The sequence below is a fragment of the Bos grunniens genome, chromosome 2 (assembly GCF_055505025.1).
Source record: "Bos grunniens cultivar Pamir isolate PY7600 chromosome 2, Bosgru_T2T1.0, whole genome shotgun sequence".
NCBI classification, from domain to species: domain Eukaryota; kingdom Metazoa; phylum Chordata; class Mammalia; order Artiodactyla; family Bovidae; genus Bos; species Bos grunniens.
Genome location: NC_141166.1, coordinates 3,422,956 through 3,432,286, shown reverse-complemented (window position 1 = coordinate 3,432,286; position 9,331 = coordinate 3,422,956). Strand labels below are relative to the sequence as shown.

At 55.0% G+C, this 9,331-nt stretch overlaps 1 long non-coding RNA gene across 6 annotated transcripts; it reads right to left on the bottom strand.

Moving 5' to 3' along the window:
• Positions 1–204: 204 nt before the first annotated feature.
• On the bottom strand, positions 205–8,849 carry LOC147377265 (uncharacterized). Of its 6 annotated transcripts, none has more exons than XR_015136424.1 (5): positions 8,345–8,849; positions 7,929–8,084; positions 6,600–6,659; positions 5,385–5,891; positions 2,342–4,465 (listed from the first exon to the last, which is right to left on the bottom strand). It is a non-coding gene; the product is annotated as an uncharacterized LOC147377265 (long non-coding RNA). The 6 variants fall into 6 exon arrangements; XR_015136436.1 differs by having other exon boundaries at positions 8,341–8,461; XR_015136434.1 differs by lacking the exons at positions 2,342–4,465; positions 5,385–5,891 and adding an exon at positions 205–497 and having other exon boundaries at positions 8,345–8,481.
• Positions 8,850–9,331: the final 482 nt, after the last annotated feature.

Below are 9,331 nucleotides of genomic sequence, written 5' to 3'. Positions count from 1 at the left end.
CCTCACAAAATACTCCTTAATCACAAAGCGGGGAAGACTCGCTCGATGGTGGAAACCAGGCAGATACCACCTCCATCAAGGGACCCCAGCTGACACGGGGACGTGTCATGATGGAACAAATTCAAAACCAAGCAGGTGCCACCTGGGAGAGGCCTGGCACAGATGCACCCAGCCGTGAGCAAACAGCAGCCAAACCCAAACTCTACAAACCAGCTGACCTGAAATCTTGAACCATGTCAGGGCTGTGAAAGGGAGCGTGAGTAACTCGTCCAGAATGAGAAAACTGACGACTCAGGTCTGTGAACTGGGTGCTTTGGCTGCAAAGGGCATCGCCAGGACTGTTGACGACCCAGCACGGGGCCTGGTGAGCAGAAGATACAGCGTTTCGGAAGCTAACTTCCTGATCGATGGTTTTGCCGTGGCTGTGTAGGGAGACGTCCTCGTAGAAAGTAGACGCCAGTGAGCTTGGGCTGATGTGGTATCAGGTCAGCAGCTTACTTTCCAAAGGAGCCAGAAAACAAGATCTTAGTATTACATGGGCAAATCTACAAGTTTGACATTGTTTCGAAGCTTTTAAACTATTAGTATGCTGCTGCTGCTGCTAAGTTGCCACAGTCGTGTCCGACTCTGTGCGACCCCATAGACGGCAGCCCGCCAGGCTCCTCTGTCCATGGGATTCTCCAGGCAAGAACACTGGAGTGGGTTGCCATCTCCTCCTCCAATGAATGAAAGTGAAAAGTCAAAGTTAAGTCACTCAGTCGTGTCCGACTCTTAGCGACCCCATGGACTGCAGCCCACCAGGCTCCTCCATCCATGGGATTTAAAGCAAATAAACAGAAGACAAGAACTCCCCACATGAGACCATCTGGGCTCAGCGCTTGGGCAACTCCTGACACAGGATGTGCTCACATAATGTCCACAGCGACGCTGATGACACTCGGGCGTCCCGCATCTCCTGGCTGGCACTTCTTTCTGCCCTTCCCTGTCACTTCCCTCCCTCAAAAGTCGCCTCCTCCAGGAAGTCCTCCATGAAAATGTCATTCATGATTGCTGGTAGAACCGGGAGTACGGGAGCGGGGTTGCCCTGGATGAAACTCCGGCCCCCAGCCCTCCTCCTGTTCTAGCCTTCCAGCCTCCTCTGATCCAGGTGTCTTCCCAGAAACCACTGGCCCAAGGTCCAGGCTTTTCTGTCGCTCTTGTCCTGACCTACAGGAAATCTGGGTCGCTGAGCCCAGCCCCCTGCCCCTTGGCAGGCCGGTTCTTAGACTGGCTTGGCGAAAGGGGGTCTCGGCGTCTTTGTGCGTTTCCGGGGAACAGGGTTCCACACGCATCACGTGTCCCTCGTGAGCTGGCCTGCTCGCTTGCTCACACACTCGCTGGGTCCCACGGTTGCTCGTCGGCGGGTCACGCCTGGCCAGGCGTGCAGAGCGCTTGCCCTGCTCCAGGGGCTGAGCTGGGCGCTTCGTCTGTATTCACCCATCGGACGCTTGCACGGCGTCAGGAGGGAGCCGCAGCCCCACGGCCCTCTCACGGGTGAGGACGCGGAGGCGCTCTCTCCCTGAGCGCTTGGTGGCCGGGCTCTGGGCTGCAGCTTGATCTACATCTGCCCCTTCCATCCCCGCAGCACCCTGTGATGGCTCTTGCAATTCTAAGCGAGCCCAAAGCCTACGCAATTTGGAGAGACTCTAAGAAGACCAAAGCATCTTACTTCTGTAAATGGCCCAACACACGCCAGCTGGGTGGACCCCCTGGTGAACTCCCTCTCGGATTCTCAGGGGGCTCTGCGAGCCTACGCTCCCTTGGCTTCCGGGAAAATCAGCCTGTGCTCAGAGGGGCGAGCTGACCCTCCCCGGGTCCCCCAGCTCATATGGAAGAGATCTGACCCGAGTTCCCGGGGAAACCGCCCTCTCCATGCCCTCCCCCGCAGCCACTCTCTCAGCCTTGCCTCATTCTCCAGGTGAACTGGGCCAGTGAGGCGGGCCTCCATCTGGCTCTGGGGTGGGGCAGTCAGAAACCCAGGCTTGGACCTTCAGAATCACCTTGGGAGCTTGTCAAGAATCCATGGTCCTGGGCCTGCCCCCGCAGATACAGCGTTAGTGGGTCTGAGCCAGGGCCTGGAAATCTGTATTTTCAGTGGGGCCCCCCAGTGAGGCTGCTCAGCCACTCCCTTTGGGGATGTGCTGCTCCTGGGACACCCCCTTCTGCCCTGTCGCCTGGCTGTGTCTGGCTCCCTGCCAGGCTGGGCCTGGCACCAAGGCTGAGCAGGCCTCATTTCTCAGGTATGCAATTAGCAGCCCCAAGAACAATACGCTGTTTTAATCATTACAGCTCCCAGCCCGTCTGGTAATTTGCTGCCTCTTTTACTGCAATAACAAGCTCTGGCTTGGGAACAGGGGCGGAGCGCCGGGCTTTCATCCCAGCCTTCCCACACGCCTGCAGTGGGGCCTGCGGGACAGCCGGAGACACACCTCACACGTGGACAACCCGGGAAGGCTTCCCGGGGGAAGTGGCTGTGGGCTGTCCATCAGCAGGACCCAGAAAGGGGCTGGAATTTGGCCCAGTGCTGGGGAGATAGTGGTAGACACGTGGTGAACACCATTCACGCCCTCGTGGGGCCCACCCTCTTATTAGAGATCGCAGAGTAGAGAAGCCGCTGCACCCAGCAGGTCACATGTGGCTGTGGTCGAAAGGGGGCCCCATCTCGGCTGCGGTGGGGGCAGGGTTCAGGGCAGGCTTCCTGGGAGGAGGTGGTGTCCCTGCTGAGCCGTGGAGGGCAAGTAGGGCTGGGCCAGGCAAAGGGGGGCGTGGATTGGGATGGGTGGATGAGTTTTCTAGTCCCAAGGAAGTGCATGTGCAGAGACCAGTGAGGCGTAAGTGGGACCCCATCATCCAGGCTGAGGGCTGGAACCCCATCCGAAGGGGCCTGTGTCGCGGATTTTTTTCTTTTTTCCGAAGACGGCTATAGCATGCTCTCCAATCTCGCTTGCTCTTCTTTCAACGTGATTTGACATTCCTCCCCTCCAGTGCTGGGGTCTCTGTCCACTTCCTTGGGCCCGGGAGGGGCTTCCTAGGTACACGGTGGAGCTTTGTGGATGACACTCTGTGATCTCCAAAGTCAGTTCATAAAAATGCTTTGCCACCTTGCTCTCTCAGGATATTTGTTCTTTGAACCCGCCTGCCATGCTGGGAGGAAGCCCAAACTCATCTGCTTGGAGAGACCCTGGGTAAGTGGTCCAGCCAACAGCCCTGCTGAGGTCCTGCTGATGGCCCGCATCAGCAACCAGGCATGTGAGCGAAGACCTCTCCAGATGGTTCCAGCCCCACCCACAGGGGCACCCAGCATTGAGTTTTCCCAGCTGAGGCCCCAAACATCACAGAGCGGGGTCAGGGCATCCCCGATGGGCTCTGTCCACTCTTGACCAACAAGACTCTGAGCATAATAAGGTGGCGGTTGTATGCAGCTAAGTTTCGGGTAGTTTGGTGAAGACAGCGGAGGGATGTTCTCTGGAGAGTGGGTGGGGAGGGCTGAGGCCGGAGACAGGGGGTCTGCTAGTGAAATACATAAAACTTCTAACTCCAGCATTGGGACCGTGTTTGCCCAGCCCCCAGCAGTGTGGGAACCCCAGGTACACGGTGCCATCCAGCCTCCGCCCGCACACGGCCTCACCAGGCTGCCCTCCCCTTGGTCTCAGCTCTGGGTGTCACCGTGTTCTTTCTCAGGTCCAGTCAGCATCTGTGTCCCTGCAGCTTCCCGGTGTTGGCATCGCTCTGTCCTCAGAATTCCCACGCACTCCTTCTCTCCTATTCTGTCCTTTGAGGACTTGCCGAAGGTGACAGTCTATTCTTCCACAGAAACAGCAGCTGTGGTTGCGTCAACTGCTCCTCGTATGGTTTGAGTTGAAGACACGGGTTCAGGAGGAAGCTTCGCCATGTCCAGCTGAGTGGCTTGGGCTCACCTACCCAAGTCTCTGCAGGGTTCTCTTCGGAGACAGGGATAACAACAGTGCCTGCCTGCCTCCTCTCAGTACTGAGGGTGACATGAGTCGACAAGGTATTTAGCGCAGGGCAGGGGCTCCCTGGTGGCTCAGATGGTAAAGAATCTGCCTGTAATGCAGAAGACCTGGGTTTGATCCCTGGGTCGGGAAGATCTCTTGGAGAAGGGAATGGCGCCCCACTTTAGTATTCTTGCCTGGAGAATCCTGTGGACAGAGCAGCCCGGGGGGCTGCAGTCCATGGGGTCACAAAGAGTCGGACACGACTGAGTGACTAACATTTTAACAGGGGCTCAGTCAATGTCAGCTCACACAATGGGACCTAACCCTTGTCTTGCTGCCTCTTGTGGCTGTTGTCAAAAACAGTTGAGCTGGGACTTCCCGGTGGACTCCACACTCCCAGTGCAGGGGCCCGGGTTCGATCTCTGGTCGAGGAACAAGATCCCACATGCTGCAACTACAGATCCCTCAGGCTGCAACGAAGATCAAAGGTCCTATTTACTTCAAGATGTGGTGCAACCCCCCAATGCATTTTTTAAACAAAAAAAAAAAATTGAGCCAAAGAGCAGGAAAGGATTTTACGCACTGCGAATTGCCAGGGTAGGAGAGGAGCTTGGCTGTCACTCTTTATGATCATCTTGAAACAACTCAGTATTGACCTAACCTGCTCTGGGGACCAGGAAGGGGTTATGGGGACACTGGGAGGGCATTGTCCTCTGGAGTCAAACGTGGCTCTGTTCACAGCTGTCACCCTCTCTCCCCCAGCCTGGCTCCCGGCCCAGCCGCCCACAGAGATAAAGTCTCTGCCTGTACCGTCCCACGCCCACCATTTCCTTGTTAGGGTGAGGTCATGGTCAGGGGCAGGGACTTTCTGAAACAGCTGAGGGTACTGAGGGGCTGGGCCTTGGTGGAAGTGGGGTTCACAAATCCCTAGCCTCCCCTTTGGACACTGAGACCCTGCGGCTGCCACCTCGCCGTGTCCAGGGTTCCCTGGATGGTGTGCAGGAGAGGTGCAGGGCTCATGCTGACTCAGGTGGCCGTGGGCTGCCAGGGTGGCGGGGACAGTGGGAATCCTGGGGCCCCTACGGGGCAAGGAAGGGGGCCTGGAGGCCGAGGGGCCTCGCCCTTCCCCCACCTCCAGGACAGACTGTCCGGTTGGACCTGACTCACATAGTGCACTTCCATGTAAGAGTTTGAAAAAAAGTTAAAAAAAAAAAAAAAATGAAGTCAAGATTTTAAATCATTTACTGTAGTCCACTGAGCCTATAAAGGGGAATGGATGGCCCAGGTCACATGACCAGGCAGCGGCAGAAATGGAACCAGAGCCTGAGGGAATAGAGACTTGCTCTCTGCTTCCCCAAGCATCCATCTCCCCTTTCCCATTTCTCTTACCAGAGCAGGGACCAAGGACTGGAGCCCGTGATTCAGACTAAGCCAATTGGTGCGTTCTGTTTCTCTGGCCACAGGGATTGGCTCAGAGGTGAACATGTGACCAAAGCAGGACCAATCAGAGTGAATCCCAGGACTTGGAGCTGGGAATGCTGGGAGTGACAGGCTTTCTCCTTTCTACTCCAAGTGATGGAGGTGAGCCCCCTTGGGCCAGGGCCGGGCCAGCCGGTGAGAGGGACCAGCCCTGCAAGAGGTTGAGAGAAGGTGCAGAGCACTTGTATCCAGCCTCACTTGCTGCCAGAGATTTTGACCTCTTCATTGATGTGATGCTTTTGAACTGAGGTGTTGTAAAGACTCTTGAGAGTCCCTTGGACTGCAAGGAGATCCAACCAGTCCGTCCTAAAGGAGATCAGTCCAGAGTTTTCACTGGAAGGACTGATGCTGAAGCTGAAACTCCAATACTTTGGCCATCTGATGCGAAGAGCTGACTTGTTTGAAAAGACCCTGATGCTGGGAAAGATTGAGGGCAAGAGGAGAAGGGGATGACAGAGGATGAGATGGTTGGATGGCATCGCCCACTCAATGGACATGAGTTTGAGCCAGCTCTGGGAGTTGGTGATGGACAGAGAAGCCTGGCGTGCTGCAAAGAGTCAGACATGACTGAGCGACTGAACTGAACTGAACTGAAGTTTAAATCAGAGGCCAAGTTCAGCTACACAGCGCTCTAACTGAAAGGATCTTCCCGTGCAGCTATCTCTTGTTCCCAGGCCTGGGAGACTGCCATGGCCAACAGGGCACTTGCGAGGTCACGGCCCTTTGACCTCTGCGCCTCTTCTCCAGGTTGCTCTCATCCCCCACCCTCTGAAGCTCGACGTGGAACCCAGACAGGCACCCAGGGGCTCCTCGCTTGTCCCTTGAAACCAGCGGGGCTGCCTTTCTCACTGGGGCCATCCCGCCACAGCCCACCCACCATCCACAAGCCCCAGGCGCTTCTGACCCTGAATCATCCACCTTCAGAGGCCTCCGCACCTGAGCTATCAGGAAGACGCCTTCCCAGCCGAATTCCCCTCTCAACCTCTGGCTGGGAGTGGCACGAGGAAAGCTTAGAGGGGGCTGCCTCCTAGCTGGTCATGAGCCAGCTGTGTCCCAGGCGTCTGGAGGCCGCCCAGGGGCTCTTCTCCAGGTAAGGGCAGTGGCAACAGTTTAGCACACACTTACTGGTTCCAGTGCCGTGGCCGTCTCTTTCAGGGCAGTCTTTCGCTTCATCTTCACCGCTTCCTGGGGGGACCAGGAGTGTGGACGTGGGGTTCAGCGTAGGGCCGCTGGAGCCAGGCGGTCCAGGTTTGAATCCTAGCAGTTCTACACACTCGCTATGTGACCTTGGGCAAGTTACTTAACCTCCCTGTACCCCAGCTCTTCTCCTATAAAATGGGGATGCTGCCTGCTAGACTCTTGAATGAGAAGTTAATACACATAATGGTCTTAGAACAACAATGCCTGGCTCATGGTGTGCTATATGATGTTAGCTATTATTATTATTCCATTTTATAGATGGCAAAACTGAGGCTCAAAGAGGTGCCTCAGAGCACACAGCTGAGTAAGCCAGGTCTGTGTCATTCCAGAATCAATGACCCATTTTATTGCCCCTTGAAGTAACCCCATAAGTGTGTAACTTGAATGGTTTTCTGCCACTGGGACCAGCCAGGGCCCTGAGGCTCAACAGCGGGCAAATGTATAAGGAACCTAGCCGGGTCCTTTACTCCAGCCACATAGGTTTAGAGGAGACCCTAGAGCTTATCTATATCTAAGCTGTCCACCATGGTAGCCACTAACCATGGGGCTGTTGAGCCCTGGATATAGCTGGGCTAAGTGGAGATCTGCTGTGAGGGTGAAATACACAAAGGCATAGCTTCCAAAGGCTGAGCACAAAGAATGTGAAATCCCCTTATTGCCTTTTCTGGCCTCACCTTGCAGCATGCTGGCTCTTAGTTTCCCGACCAGGCATGGAACCTGAGCGCCCTGCGGTAGAAGCTCAGAGTCCTAATCACTGAACCACCAGCGAATTCCCTCCTTAATGCTTTTTTATATTGAATACAGGTTGAAGATGTTTCGGGTATGTTAGGTTAAATACCATTGTTGAAACTAGCTTCACTTATTCATTTTTACTTTTTATGTGGCTGCTACAACACTCATGACTCCCATTGTATTTCGATTGGACTCTGCTGGTCCAGGCCATTATTCCATTTTACAGATGAGGAAAGTGAGGCTCACGGGTGTGATTTGCTTTTGGGTTTTTGTTGGCTGAGCTGGGCCTCCTAAATCCCACTCCAGGGTTCTTCCCGGGAACGCCTGTTGCTTCAGGAGGTAAGAGGTGAGCTGGGCTGCCCAAGGAGACTTGCGACCGTGGCTCTGCTCTGTCTCCCACGATCAGTGCCCTTTCCCGCCCGCACCTCCTCCCACACACTCACAGCCTGCCACAGCCCTCTGCCCAAACCACGAGGTTGAAGAATCGCCCAATGCAGGGATTTCCGAGACCCCATCATTCACCTCGTCTGCCTGCAGAAAACAGCGGCCGAGCTGCTCTAGATGGAAAACCAGCCTCTGCTTTGCAGGCCCACCAGGGGGCTTCCCTGGCGGCTCACGGGTAAGGAATCCGCCTGCCAGTGTAGGAGACACGGGTTCGGTCCGTGGTCCGGGAGGATCCTGCAGGCCATGGACCAACCAAGCCCTTGAGCCACAAGTATTGAGCCTGTGCTCTAGAGCCCCGGGACTGTATCTACTGAGCCCATAAACCGCAGCTACTGAAGCCCACGAGCCCTGGAGCCCACGTTCCCCAGCAAGAGACACTATTGCCATGAGAAGCCCCTGCTCACCGCAACTGGAGAAAAGACCATGCAGCCAAAAACCCAGCAGAACCCCAAAATAAATAAATTAATTTAAAAAAGGACCTCCTACGTACTCACAGAATTCTGTCTCGAATAGTTGTGAGTAGGACCGAGGACACAGAGGGCTGAGATGTAGGATCACCCAGCGGCAGGAAGAGCAGCACAGCAAAACTCGCTCTCAGCTCTCTGCCAGGTGAGTTTAATAGCCTTTATTGTTTCGACTGAGAGGTCCATTAATCTCCCAAGTGTTACCTGTCAGTAATTAACAATCGGCAGCAGCAAAGTACCAGTAAGCGTGCAGAACAACAGTGGGTTTTGGTTCGATGGATCACGTGGTCTGCTTGCGTTCTCTGTCCCCGTGCCATTGAAAAAGGAGCCACGGACACGTCATCTTTCCTTTTACGGCTTCATTCATCATTTCACCTTCAAGGAAGGGTTAAAAAAAATAAAGAAATTTTAAAAACGACTTCCGGGATGCAGGCTGTATCGTCACGCCTCTCGCTGTGCTCCCTGTGGACTCCAGCACTCTCTCGTGGAAGTCTTCCTGGTGTGTGACCTTCATCCCTCAGCCTGCCGTGTAGCCTCCTTCCCCTGGGGCTGGCCTCCGGGATCAGCTGGGAGGTGGGGGTTGTGGAAAACCAGCCTGGAACATCTGAACGGGATGAGCTCCTGGTGGAGGGTGACGGCGGCTTCTTGCCCCCGCTCTTGCTCTGAGTGTCCTGGAGGAGTACCCTATGCGCTCAGTCCTCCCAGGAAGAAAGGAAGCCACTTTCCAGCAGCAGCCAGGAGACAACAGTGTGAGGCAATGACTTTTGAACGTTTTGATTAAACTCACTGTGAGAAATGTATTTTCATCCCCATTTTCCAACAACACGCACACATACCCGCCTGAAACCACAGCTTTATGAAAGCAGCCTTCCATGACTGTGTGAACTGCTTTTTGTTTTTTTTAAGCTCTCTTCCACTTTATTCTATTAAAAAGTTGTGCTCAGGATCCACTGCACTGATTTCACACCCCACGAGTGGGTGACAGCCTGCAGACTGAACAACGTGGATGTAAGTGAG